Source organism: Engystomops pustulosus, chromosome 3 (genome assembly GCF_040894005.1).
Source record: "Engystomops pustulosus chromosome 3, aEngPut4.maternal, whole genome shotgun sequence".
Classification (NCBI taxonomy): domain Eukaryota; kingdom Metazoa; phylum Chordata; class Amphibia; order Anura; family Leptodactylidae; genus Engystomops; species Engystomops pustulosus.
The window spans coordinates 68,171,936-68,186,189 of record NC_092413.1 but is presented as its reverse complement, the minus strand read 5'-3'; positions in this window follow the sequence as shown (position 1 = coordinate 68,186,189).

The following is a 14,254-nucleotide window of genomic DNA, read 5'->3' as shown; positions in this document are numbered from 1 at the left end:
CTGTTGCTGAATGAGCTAGGACGCTATTCAACTCTAATCTAAGAGAGACTCACTAACTTCATGTAGGAACACCGTTACTTTGTCTCCTAACTCATTTTCCTAACCAGACAACCTCAATGATAAGACGCACACTGTTTTCAACGCATTTCTTGGTAAAAGAGCTAAGATCGTGATTGTCTCTGTTGCTGAATGAGCTAGGACGCTATTCAACTCTAATCTAAGAGAGACTCACTAACTTCATGTAGGAACACCGTTACTTTGTCTCCTAACTCATTTTCCTAACAAGACAACCTCAATGATAAGACGCACACTGTTTTCAATGCATTTCTTGCTAAAAGAGCTAAGATCGTGATTGTCTCTGTTGCTGAATGAGCTAGGACGCTATTCAACTCTAATCTAAAGAGAGACTCACTAACTTCATGTAGGAACACCGTTACTTTGTCTCCTAACTCATTTTCCTAACAAGACAACCTCAATGATAAGACGCACACTGTTTTCAATGCATTTCTTACTAAAAGAGCTAAGATCGTGATTGTCTCTGTTGCTGAATGAGCTAGGACGCTATTCAACTCTAATCTAAGAGAGACTCACTAACTTCATGTAGGAACACCGTTACTTTGTCTCCTAACTCATTTTCCTAACCAGACAACCTCAATGATAAGACGCACACTGTTTTCAACGCATTTCTTGGTAAAAGAGCTAAGATCGTGATTGTCTCTGTTGCTGAATGAGCTAGGACGCTATCAACTCTAATCTAAGAGAGACTCACTAACTTCATGAAGGAACACCGTTACTTTGTCTCCTAACTCATTTTCCTAACCAGACAACCTCAATGATAAGACGCACACTGTTTTCAATGCATTTCTTACTAAAAGAGCTAAGATCGTGATTGTCTCTGTTGCTGAATGAGCTAGGACGCTATTCAACTCTAATCTAAGAGAGACTCACTAACTTCATGTAGGAACACCGTTACTTTGTCTCCTAACTCATTTTCCTAACAAGACAACCTCAATGATAAGACGCACACTGTTTTCAATGCATTTCTTACTAAAAGAGCTAAGATCGTGATTGTCTCTGTTGCTGAATGAGCTAGGACGCTATTCAACTCTAATCTAAGAGAGACTCACTAACTTCATGTAGGAACACCGTTACTTTGTCTCCTAACTCATTTTCCTAACCAGACAACCTCAATGATAAGACGCACACTGTTTTCAACGCATTTCTTGGTAAAAGAGCTAAGATCGTGATTGTCTCTGTTGCTGAATGAGCTAGGACGCTATTCAACTCTAATCTAAGAGAGACTCACTAACTTCATGTAGGAACACCGTTACTTTGTCTCCTAACTCATTTTCCTAACAAGACAACCTCAATGATAAGACGCACACTGTTTTCAATGCATTTCTTGCTAAAAGAGCTAAGATCGTGATTGTCTCTGTTGCTGAATGAGCTAGGACGCTATTCAACTCTAATCTAGGAGAGACTCACTAACTTCATGTAGGAACACCGTTACTTTGTCTCCTAACTCATTTTCCTAACAAGACAACCTCAATGATAAGACGCACACTGTTTTCAATGCATTTCTTACTAAAAGAGCTAAGATCGTGATTGTCTCTGTTGCTGAATGAGCTAGGACGCTATTCAACTCTAATCTAAGAGAGACTCACTAACTTCATGTAGGAACACCGTTACTTTGTCTCCTAACTCATTTTCCTAACCAGACAACCTCAATGATAAGACGCACACTGTTTTCAACGCATTTCTTGGTAAAAGAGCTAAGATCGTGATTGTCTCTGTTGCTGAATGAGCTAGGACGCTATTCAACTCTAATCTAAGAGAGACTCACTAACTTCATGAAGGAACACCGTTACTTTGTCTCCTAACTCATTTTCCTAACCAGACAACCTCAATGATAAGACGCACACTGTTTTCAATGCATTTCTTACTAAAAGAGCTAAGATCGTGATTGTCTCTGTTGCTGAATGAGCTAGGACGCTATTCAACTCTAATCTAAGAGAGACTCACTAACTTCATGTAGGAACACCGTTACTTTGTCTCCGAACTCATTTTCCTAACAAGACAACCTCAATGATAAGACGCACACTGTTTTCAATGCATTTCTTACTAAAAGAGCTAAGATCGTGATTGTCTCTGTTGCTGAATGAGCTAGGACGCTATTCAACTCTAATCTAAGAGAGACTCACTAACTTCATGTAGGAACACCGTTACTTTGTCTCCTAACTCATTTTCCTAACAAGACAACCTCAATGATAAGACGCACATTGTTTTCAAAGCATTTCTTGCTAAAAGAGCTAAGATCGTGATTGTCTCTGTTGCTGAATGAGCTAGGACGCTATTCAACTCTAATCTAAGAGAGACTCACTAACTTCATGTAGGAACACCGTTACTTTGTCTCCTAACTCATTTTCCTAACAAGACAACCTCAATGATAAGACGCACACTGTTTTCAATGCATTTCTTGCTAAAAGAGCTAAAATTGTGATTGTCTCTGTTGCTGAATGAGCTAGGACGCTATTCAACTCTAATCTAGGAGAGAATCACTAACTTCATGTAGGAACACCATTACTTTGTCTCCTTATTCATTTTCCTAACAAGACAACCTCAATGATAAGACGCACACTGTTTTCAATGCATTTCTTGCTAAAAGGGCTAAGATCGTGATTGTCTCTGTTGCTGAATGAGCTAGGACGCTATTCAACTCTAATCTAAGAGAGACTCACTAACTTCATGTAGGAACACCGTTACTTTGTCTCCTAACTCATTTTCCTAACAAGACAACCTCAATGATAAGACGCACACTGTTTTCAATGCATTTCTTGCTAAAAGAGCTAAGATCGTGATTGTCTCTGTTGCTGAATGAGCTAGGACGCTATTCAACTCTAATCTAAGAGAGACTCACTAACTTCATGTAGGAACACCGTTACTTTGTCTCCTAACTCATTTTCCTAACAAGACAACCTCAATGATAAGACGCACACTGTTTTCAATGCATTTCTTGCTAAAAGAGCTAAGATCGTGATTGTCTCTGTTGCTGAATGAGCTAGGACGCTATTCAACTCTAATCTAGGAGAGACTCACTAACTTCATGTAGGAACACCGTTACTTTGTCTCCTAACTCATTTTCCTAACAAGACAACCTCAATGATAAGACGCACACTGTTTTCAATGCATTTCTTGCTAAAAGAGCTAAGATCGTGATTGTCTCTGTTGCTGAATGAGCTAGGACGCTATTCAACTCTAATCTAAGAGAGACTCACTAACTGCATGTAGGAACACCGTTACTTTGTCTCCTAACTCATTTTCCTAACAAGACAAACTCAATGATAAGACGCACACTGTTTTCAATGCATTTCTTGCTAAAAGAGCTAAGATCGTGATTGTCTCTGTTGCTGAATGAGCTAGGACGCTATTCAACTCTAATCTAAGAGAGACTCACTAACTTCATGTAGGAACACCGTTACTTTGTCTCCTAACTCATTTTCCTAACAAGACAACCTTAATGATAAGACGCACACTGTTTTCAATGCATTTCTTGCTAAAAGAGCTAAGATCGTGATTGTCTCTGTTGCTGAATGAGCTAGGACGCTATCCAACTCTAATCTAAGAAAGACTCACTAACTTCATGTAGGAACACCGTTACTTTGTCTCCTAACTTATTTTCCTAACCAGACAACCTCAATGATAAGACGCACACTGTTTTCAATGCATTTCTTGCTAAAAGAGCTAAGATCGTGATTGTCTCTGTTGCTGAATGAGCTAGGACACTATTCAACTCTAATCTAGGAGAGACTCACTAACTTCATGTAGGAACACCGTTACTTTGTCTCCTAACTCATTTTCCTAACAAGACAACCTCAATGATAAGACGCACACTGTTTTCAATGCATTTCTTGCTAAAAGAGCTAAGATCGTGATTGTCTCTGTTGCTGAATGAGCTAGGACGCTATTCAACTCTAATCTAAGAGAGACTCACTAACTTCATGTAGGAACACTGTTACTTTGTCTCCTAACTCATTTTCCTAACAAGACAACCTCAATGATAAGACGCACACTGTTTTCAATGCATTTCTTGCTAAAAGAGCTAAAATTGTGATTGTCTCTGTTGCTGAATGAGCTAGGACGCTATTCAACTCTAATCTAGGAGAGAATCACTAACTTCATGTAGGAACACCATTACTTTGTCTCCTTATTCATTTTCCTAACAAGACAACCTCAATGATAAGACGCACACTGTTTTCAATGCATTTCTTGCTAAAAGAGCTAAGATCGTGATTGTCTCTGTTGCTGAATGAGCTAGGACGCTATCCAACTCTAATCTAAGAAAGACTCACTAACTTCATGTAGGAACACCGTTACTTTGTCTCCTAACTCATTTTCCTAACAAGACAACCTCAATGATAAGACGCACACTGTTTTCAATGCATTTCTTGCTAAAAGAGCTAAGATTGTGATTGTCTCTGTTGCTGAATGAGCTAGGACGCTATTCAACTCTAATCTAAGAGAGACTCACTAACTGCATGTAGGAACACCGTTACTTTGTCTCCTAACTCATTTTCCTAACAAGACAAACTCAATGATAAGACGCACACTGTTTTCAATGCATTTCTTGCTAAAAGAGCTAAGATCGTGATTGTCTCTGTTGCTGAATGAGCTAGGACGCTATTCAACTCTAATCTAAGAGAGACTCACTAACTTCATGTAGGAACACCGTTACTTTGTCTCCTAACTCATTTTCCTAACAAGACAACCTTAATGATAAGACGCACACTGTTTTCAATGCATTTCTTGCTAAAAGAGCTAAGATCGTGATTGTCTCTGTTGCTGAATGAGCTAGGACGCTATCCAACTCTAATCTAAGAAAGACTCACTAACTTCATGTAGGAACACCGTTACTTTGTCTCCTAACTTATTTTCCTAACCAGACAACCTCAATGATAAGACGCACACTGTTTTCAATGCATTTCTTGCTAAAAGAGCTAAGATCGTGATTGTCTCTGTTGCTGAATGAGCTAGGACACTATTCAACTCTAATCTAGGAGAGACTCACTAACTTCATGTAGGAACACCGTTACTTTGTCTCCTAACTCATTTTCCTAACAAGACAACCTCAATGATAAGACGCACACTGTTTTCAATGCATTTCTTGCTAAAAGAGCTAAGATCGTGATTGTCTCTGTTGCTGAATGAGCTAGGACGCTATTCAACTCTAATCTAAGAGAGACTCACTAACTTCATGTAGGAACACTGTTACTTTGTCTCCTAACTCATTTTCCTAACAAGACAACCTCAATGATAAGACGCACACTGTTTTCAATGCATTTCTTGCTAAAAGAGCTAAAATTGTGATTGTCTCTGTTGCTGAATGAGCTAGGACGCTATTCAACTCTAATCTAGGAGAGAATCACTAACTTCATGTAGGAACACCATTACTTTGTCTCCTTATTCATTTTCCTAACAAGACAACCTCAATGATAAGACGCACACTGTTTTCAATGCATTTCTTGCTAAAAGAGCTAAGATCGTGATTGTCTCTGTTGCTGAATGAGCTAGGACGCTATCCAACTCTAATCTAAGAAAGACTCACTAACTTCATGTAGGAACACCGTTACTTTGTCTCCTAACTCATTTTCCTAACAAGACAACCTCAATGATAAGACGCACACTGTTTTCAATGCATTTCTTGCTAAAAGAGCTAAGATTGTGATTGTCTCTGTTGCTGAATGAGCTAGGACGCTATTCAACTCTAATCTAAGAGAGACTCACTAACTTCATGTAGGAACACCGTTACTTTGTCTCCTAACTCATTTTCCTAACAAGACAACCTCAATGATAAGACGCACACTGTTTTCAATGCATTTCTTGCTAAAAGAGCTAAGATCGTGATTGTCTCTGTTGCTGAATGAGCTAGGACGCTATTCAACTCTAATCTAAGAGAGACTCACTAACTTCATGTAGGAACACCGTTACTTTGTCTCCTAACTCGTTTTCCTAACAAGACAACCTCAATGATAAGACGCACACTGTTTTCAATGCATTTCTTGCTAAAAGAGCTAAGATTGTGATTGTCTCTGTTGCTGAATGAGCTAGGACGCTATTCAACTCTAATCTAGGAGAGACTCACTAACTTCATGTAGGAACACCGTTACTTTGTCTCCTAACTCATTTTCCTAACAAAACAACCTCAATGATAAGACGCACACTGTTTTCAATGCATTTCTTGCTAAAAGAGCTAAGATCGTGATTGTCTCTGTTGCTGAATGAGCTAGGACGCTATTCAACTCTAATCTAAGAGAGACTCACTAACTTCATGTAGGAACACCGTTACTTTGTCTCCTAACTCATTTTCCTAACAAAACAACCTCAATGATAAGACGCACACTGTTTTCAATGCATTTCTTGCTAAAAGAGCTAAGATCGTGATTGTCTCTGTTGCTGAATGAGCTTGGATGCTATTCAACTCTAATCTAGGAGAGACTCACTAACTTCATGTAGGAACACCGTTACTTTGTCTCCTAACTCATTTTCCTAACAAGACAACCTCAATGATAAGACGCACACTGTTTTCAATGCATTTCTTGCTAAAAGAGCTAAGATCGTGATTGTCTCTGTTGCTGAATGAGCTAGGACGCTATTCAACTCTAATCTAAGAGAGACTCACTAACTTCATGTAGGAACACCGTTACTTTGTCTCCTAACTCATTTTCCTAACAAGACAACCTCAATGATAAGACGCACACTGTTTTCAATGCATTTCTTGCTAAAAGAGCTAAAATTGTGATTGTCTCTGTTGCTGAATGAGCTAGGACGCTATTCAACTCTAATCTAGGAGAGAATCACTAACTTCATGTAGGAACACCATTACTTTGTCTCCTTATTCATTTTCCTAACAAGACAACCTCAATGATAAGACGCACACTGTTTTCAATGCATTTCTTGCTAAAAGAGCTAAGATCGTGATTGTCTCTGTTGCTGAATGAGCTAGGACGCTATCCAACTCTAATCTAAGAAAGACTCACTAACTTCATGTAGGAACACCGTTACTTTGTCTCCTAACTCATTTTCCTAACCAGACAACCTCAATGATAAGACGCACACTGTTTTCAATGCATTTCTTGCTAAAAGAGCTAAGATCGTGATTGTCTCTGTTGCTGAATGAGCTAGGACACTATTCAACTCTAATCTAGGAGAGACTCACTAACTTCATGTAGGAACACCGTTACTTTGTCTCCTAACTCATTTTCCTAACAAGACAACCTCAATGATAAGACGCACACTGTTTTCAATGCATTTCTTGCTAAAAGAGCTAAGATCGTGATTGTCTCTGTTGCTGAATGAGCTAGGACGCTATTCAACTCTAATCTAAGAGAGACTCACTAACTTCATGTAGGAACACTGTTACTTTGTCTCCTAACTCATTTTCCTAACAAGACAACCTCAATGATAAGACGAACACTGTTTTCAATGCATTTCTTGCTAAAAGAGCTAAAATTGTGATTGTCTCTGTTGCTGAATGAGCTAGGACGCTATTCAACTCTAATCTAGGAGAGAATCACTAACTTCATGTAGGAACACCATTACTTTGTCTCCTTATTCATTTTCCTAACAAGACAACCTCAATGATAAGACGCACACTGTTTTCAATGCATTTCTTGCTAAAAGAGCTAAGATCGTGATTGTCTCTGTTGCTGAATGAGCTAGGACGCTATCCAACTCTAATCTAAGAAAGACTCACTAACTTCATGTAGGAACACCGTTACTTTGTCTCCTAACTCATTTTCCTAACCAGACAACCTCAATGATAAGACGCACACTGTTTTCAATGCATTTCTTGCTAAAAGAGCTAAGATCGTGATTGTCTCTGTTGCTGAATGAGCTAGGACGCTATTCAACTCTAATCTAAGAGAGACTCACTAACTTCATGTAGGAACACCGTTACTTTGTCTCCTAACTCATTTTCCTAACAAGACAACCTCAATGATAAGACGCACACTGTTTTCAACGCATTTCTTGGTAAAAGAGCTAAGATCGTGATTGTCTCTGTTGCTGAATGAGCTAGGACGCTATTTAACTCTAATCTAAGAGAGACTCACTAACTTCATGAAGGAACACCGTTACTTTGTCTCCTAACTCATTTTCCTAACCAGACAACCTCAATGATAAGACGCACACTGTTTTCAATGCATTTCTTGCTAAAAGAGCTAAGATCGTGATTGTCTCTGTTGCTGAATGAGCTAGGACGCTATTCAACTCTAATCTAAGAGAGACTCACTAACTTCATGTAGGAACACCGTTACTTTGTCTCCTAACTCATTTTCCTAACAAGACAACCTCAATGATAAGACGCACACTGTTTTCAATGCATTTCTTGTTAAAGAGCTAAGATCGTGATTGTCTCTGTTGCTGAATGAGCTAGGACGCTATTCAACTCTAATCTAAGAGAGACTCACTAACTTCATGTAGGAACACCGTTACTTTGTCTCCTAACTCATTTTCCTAACCAGACAACCTCAATGATAAGACGCACACTGTTTTCAACGCATTTCTTGGTAAAAGAGCTAAGATCGTGATTGTCTCTGTTGCTGAATGAGCTAGGACGCTATTTAACTCTAATCTAAGAGAGACTCACTAACTTCATGAAGGAACACCGTTACTTTGTCTCCTAACTCATTTTCCTAACCAGACAACCTCAATGATAAGACGCACACTGTTTTCAATGCATTTCTTGCTAAAAGAGCTAAGATCGTGATTGTCTCTGTTGCTGAATGAGCAAGGACGCTATTCAACTCTAATCTAAGAGAGACTCACTAACTTCATGTAGGAACACCGTTACTTTGTCTCCTAACTCATTTTCCTAACAAGACAACCTCAATGATAAGACGCACACTGTTTTCAATGCATTTCTTGCTAAAAGAGCTAAGATCGTGATTGTCTCTGTTGCTGAATGAGCTAGGACGCTATTCAACTCTAATCTAGGAGAGACTCACTAACTTCATGTAGGAACACCGTTACTTTGTCTCCTAACTCATTTTCCTAACAAGACAACCTCAATGATAAGACGCACACTGTTTTCAATGCATTTCTTGCTAAAAGAGCTAAGATTGTGATTGTCTCTGTTGCTGAATGAGCTTGGACGCTATTCAACTCTAATCTAGGAGAGACTCACTAACTTCATGTAGGAACACCGTTACTTTGTCTCCTAACTCATTTTCCTAACAAAACAACCTCAATGATAAGACGCACACTGTTTTCAATGCATTTCTTGCTAAAAGAGCTAAGATCGTGATTGTCTCTGTTGCTGAATGAGCTTGGATGCTATTCAACTCTAATCTAGGAGAGACTCACTAACTTCATGTAGGAACACCGTTACTTTGTCTCCTAACTCATTTTCCTAACAAGACAACCTCAATGATAAGACGCACACTGTTTTCAACGCATTTCTTGGTAAAAGAGCTAAGATCGTGATTGTCTCTGTTGCTGAATGAGCTAGGACGCTATTTAACTCTAATCTAAGAGAGACTCACTAACTTCATGAAGGAACACCGTTACTTTGTCTCCTAACTCATTTTCCTAACCAGACAACCTCAATGATAAGACGCACACTGTTTTCAATGCATTTCTTGCTAAAAGAGCTAAGATCGTGATTGTCTCTGTTGCTGAATGAGCTAGGACGCTATTCAACTCTAATCTAAGAGAGACTCACTAACTTCATGTAGGAACACCGTTACTTTGTCTCCTAACTCATTTTCCTAACAAGACAACCTCAATGATAAGACGCACACTGTTTTCAATGCATTTCTTGTTAAAGAGCTAAGATCGTGATTGTCTCTGTTGCTGAATGAGCTAGGACGCTATTCAACTCTAATCTAAGAGAGACTCACTAACTTCATGTAGGAACACCGTTACTTTGTCTCCTAACTCATTTTCCTAACCAGACAACCTCAATGATAAGACGCACACTGTTTTCAACGCATTTTTTGGTAAAAGAGCTAAGATCGTGATTGTCTCTGTTGCTGAATGAGCTAGGACGCTATTTAACTCTAATCTAAGAGAGACTCACTAACTTCATGAAGGAACACCGTTACTTTGTCTCCTAACTCATTTTCCTAACCAGACAACCTCAATGATAAGACGCACACTGTTTTCAATGCATTTCTTGCTAAAAGAGCTAAGATCGTGATTGTCTCTGTTGCTGAATGAGCAAGGACGCTATTCAACTCTAATCTAAGAGAGACTCACTAACTTCATGTAGGAACACCGTTACTTTGTCTCCTAACTCATTTTCCTAACAAGACAACCTCAATGATAAGACGCACACTGTTTTCAATGCATTTCTTGCTAAAAGAGCTAAGATCGTGATTGTCTCTGTTGCTGAATGAGCTAGGACGCTATTCAACTCTAATCTAGGAGAGACTCACTAACTTCATGTAGGAACACCGTTACTTTGTCTCCTAACTCATTTTCCTAACAAGACAACCTCAATGATAAGACGCACACTGTTTTCAATGCATTTCTTGCTAAAAGAGCTAAGATTGTGATTGTCTCTGTTGCTGAATGAGCTTGGACGCTATTCAACTCTAATCTAGGAGAGACTCACTAACTTCATGTAGGAACACCGTTACTTTGTCTCCTAACTCATTTTCCTAACAAAACAACCTCAATGATAAGACGCACACTGTTTTCAATGCATTTCTTGCTAAAAGAGCTAAGATCGTGATTGTCTCTGTTGCTGAATGAGCTTGGATGCTATTCAACTCTAATCTAGGAGAGACTCACTAACTTCATGTAGGAACACCGTTACTTTGTCTCCTAACTCATTTTCCTAACAAGACAACCTCAATGATAAGACGCACACTGTTTTCAATGCATTTCTTGCTAAAAGAGCTAAGATCGTGATTGTCTCTGTTGCTGAATGAGCTAGGACGCTATTCAACTCTAATCTAAGAGAGACTCACTAACTTCATGTAGGAACACCGTTACTTTGTCTCCTAACTCATTTTCCTAACAAGACAACCTCAATGATAAGACGCACACTGTTTTCAATGCATTTCTTGCTAAAAGAACTAAAATTGTGATTGTCTCTGTTGTTGAATGAGCTAGGACGCTATTCAACTCTAATCTAGGAGAGACTCACTAACTTCATGTAGGAACACCATTACTTTGTCTCCTTATTCATTTTCCTAACAAGACAACCTCAATGATAAGACGCACACTGTTTTCAATGCATTTCTTGCTAAAAGAGCTAAGATCGTGATTGTCTCTGTTGCTGAATGAGCTAGGACGCTATTCAACTCTAATCTAAGAGAGACTCACTAACTTCATGTAGGAACACCGTTACTTTGTCTCCTAACTCATTTTCCTAACAAGACAACCTCAATGATAAGACGCACACTGTTTTCAATGCATTTCTTGCTAAAAGAGCTTAGATCTTGATTGTCTCTGTTGCTGAATGAGCTAGGACGCTATTCAACTCTAATCTAAGAGAGACTCACTAACTTCATGTAGGAACACCGTTACTTTGTCTCCTAACTCATTTTCCTAACAAGACAACCTCAATGATAAGACGCACACTGTTTTCAATGCATTTCTTGCTAAAAGAGCTAAGATCGTGATTGTCTCTGTTGCTGAATGAGCTAGGACGCTATTCAACTCTAATCTAGGAGAGACTCACTAACTTCATGTAGGAACACCATTACTTTGTCTCCTTATTCATTTTCCTAACAAGACAACCTCAATGATAAGACGCACACTGTTTTCAATGCATTTCTTGCTAAAAGGGCTAAGATCGTGATTGTCTCTGTTGCTGAATGAGCTAGGACGCTATTCAACTCTAATCTAAGAGAGACTCACTAACTTCATGTAGGAACACCGTTACTTTGTCTCCTAACTCATTTTCCTAACAAGACAACCTCAATGATAAGACGCACACTGTTTTCAATGCATTTCTTGCTAAAAGAGCTAAGATCGTGATTGTCTCTGTTGCTGAATGAGCTAGGACGCTATTCAACTCTAATCTAAGAGAGACTCACTAACTTCATGTAGGAACACCGTTACTTTGTCTCCTAACTCATTTTCCTAACAAGACAACCTCAATGATAAGACGCACACTGTTTTCAATGCATTTCTTGCTAAAAGAGCTAAGATCGTGATTGTCTCTGTTGCTGAATGAGCTAGGACGCTATTCAACTCTAATCTAGGAGAGACTCACTAACTTCATGTAGGAACACCGTTACTTTGTCTCCTAACTCATTTTCCTAACAAGACAACCTCAATGATAAGACGCACACTGTTTTCAATGCATTTCTTGCTAAAAGAGCTAAGATCGTGATTGTCTCTGTTGCTGAATGAGCTAGGACGCTATTCAACTCTAATCTAGGAGAGACTCACTAACTTCATGTAGGAACACCGTTACTATGTCTCCTAACTCATTTTCCTAACAAGACAACCTCAATGATAAGACGCACACTGTTTTCAATGCATTTCTTGCTAAAAGAGCTAAGATCGTGATTGTCTCTGTTGCTGAATGAGCTAGGACGCTATTCAACTCTAATCTAAGAGAGACTCACTAACTTCATGTAGGAACACCGTTACTTTGTCTCCTAACTCATTTTCCTAACAAGACAACCTCAATGATAAGACGCACACTGTTTTCAATGTATTTCTTGCTAAAAGAGCTAAGATCGTGATTGTCTCTGTTGCTGAATGAGCAAGGACGCTATTCAACTCTAATCTAGGAGAGACTCCCTAACTTCATGTAGGAACACCGTTACTTTGTCTCCTAACTCATTTTCCTAACAAGACAACCTCAATGATAAGACGCACACTGTTTTCAATGCATTTCTTGCTAAAAGAGCTAAGATCGTGATTGTCTCTGTTGCTGAATGAGCTAGGACGCTATTCAACTCTAATCTAAGAGAGACTCACTAACTTCATGTAGGAACACCGTTACTTTGTCTCCTAACTCATTTTAATAACAAGACAACCTCATTGATAAGACGCACACTGTTTTCAACGCATTTCTTGGTAAAAGAGCTAAGATCGTGATTGTCTCTGTTGCTGAATGAGCTAGGACGCTATTTAACTCTAATCTAAGAGAGACTCACTAACTTCATGTAGGAACACCGTTACTTTGTCTCCTAACTCATTTTCCTAACAAAACAACCTCAATGATAAGACGCACACTGTTTTCAATGCATTTCTTGCTAAAAGAGCTAAGATTGTGATTGTCTCTGTTGCTGAATGAGCTAGGACGCTATTCAACTCTAATCTAGGAGAGACTCACTAACTTCATGTAGGAACACCGTTACTTTGTCTCCTAACTCATTTTCCTAACAAGACAACCTCAATGATAAGACGCACACTGTTTTCAATGCATTTCTTGCTAAAAGAGCTAAGATTGTGATTGTCTCTGTTGCTGAATGAGCTTGGACGCTATTCAACTCTAATCTAGGAGAGACTCACTAACTTCATGTAGGAACACCGTTACTTTGTCTCCTAACTCATTTTCCTAACAAAACAACCTCAATGATAAGACGCACACTGTTTTCAATGCATTTCTTGCTAAAAGAGCTAAGATCGTGATTGTCTCTGTTGCTGAATGAGCTTGGATGCTATTCAACTCTAATCTAGGAGAGACTCACTAACTTCATGTAGGAACACCGTTACTTTGTCTCCTAACTCATTTTCCTAACAAGACAACCTCAATGATAAGACGCACACTGTTTTCAACGCATTTCTTGGTAAAAGAGCTAAGATCGTGATTGTCTCTGTTGCTGAATGAGCTAGGACGCTATTTAACTCTAATCTAAGAGAGACTCACTAACTTCATGAAGGAACACCGTTACTTTGTCTCCTAACTCATTTTCCTAACCAGACAACCTCAATGATAAGACGCACACTGTTTTCAATGCATTTCTTGCTAAAAGAGCTAAGATCGTGATTGTCTCTGTTGCTGAATGAGCTAGGACGCTATTCAACTCTAATCTAAGAGAGACTCACTAACTTCATGTAGGAACACCGTTACTTTGTCTCCTAACTCATTTTCCTAACAAGACAACCTCAATGATAAGACGCACACTGTTTTCAATGCATTTCTTGTTAAAGAGCTAAGATCGTGATTGTCTCTGTTGCTGAATGAGCTAGGACGCTATTCAACTCTAATCTAAGAGAGACTCACTAACTTCATGTAGGAACACCGTTACTTTGTCTCCTAACTCATTTTCCTAACCAGACAACCTCA